Genomic DNA, 1,020 nt, shown 5'->3' with positions numbered 1-1,020 from the left:
GAGGGTTAAAGATGGATAAATACAAGCCAAACACCATAAAGCAGCACCCACTTCCTTGACCCTGCCCACTTTTTGGCCACACCCACAAGCATATGGCAGGTGGCACATATATTTTCTCAGCCTCCCGAGGAAAAAAATTATCTACAGCCCTGAATTGGACATCTACAAGCAGACAAATTATCTCATCCAATGAATTTATACATTTTTGTACTCGTAAACAACACGAAGATGTATATTTCTACAGTGTTAAAATTTGTTACTTTTTAGTCAGTCATCTATTTAGTTTACTTTAGCCTTTCTGGTTCACTTACTAAAGAAGATGGCTAACCAAATACAACAAATCCCGGAATTACCAGTATGTGAGTAAGTGAGTCACGGACCCCAAATTAATTATACCATTCTAATTGTGCCACATGATATAGTTTGTTAATTTTTAGCCAGTCAGTTATTGATTGGTATTACTTTAGGTTTTCTTGTTCACATACTAAAGATGATGGCCACCCAAATCACACAAATCCTAGCACTACTAGTCCAGAGTGACCTAAACAAATTATACCACGCTTACTTTGCCACAGGATATGGTTTGCTGATTTTTAGTCAGTCATTTATTGAATTACTTCAGGCTTTTCTCGATCACTTACTAAAGAAGATGGCTACCCAAATCCCAGAAGTACCATTTTAGAAGCGAGTGACTGGCTTACAAATAAAATGTAGCATTCTTATTGTGCCACAGAATAAAGTTTTACATTTTTCGTTTCCAGGCCAGTTGTCACCTCATCAAGGACAACATAGAAAACCTTTTCAATTGCAATTGCATTATGAGAATGTTCCAGAAGGGTACTGCTTGCTTTGTGACAAATGATTCCACCAGTGCAGTTAGGTTTGAAAATGAATCAGTGATTTGCAATATGAACCCCGTTTTTTGCAGACAGATAAGCATTTGCCAATGTCTGATGTTGGGCACATTCCTCGTGTTTCCTTAGACATGCAGACTCGGACTTGCTTGCCAGAGCACCAGAT

The sequence above is a fragment of the Nanorana parkeri genome, unplaced genomic scaffold, assembly GCF_000935625.1.
Source record: "Nanorana parkeri isolate BGI_ZX_2015 unplaced genomic scaffold, ASM93562v1 scaffold122, whole genome shotgun sequence".
NCBI lineage: Eukaryota > Metazoa > Chordata > Amphibia > Anura > Dicroglossidae > Nanorana > Nanorana parkeri.
This window is presented reverse-complemented; position numbering follows the sequence as displayed.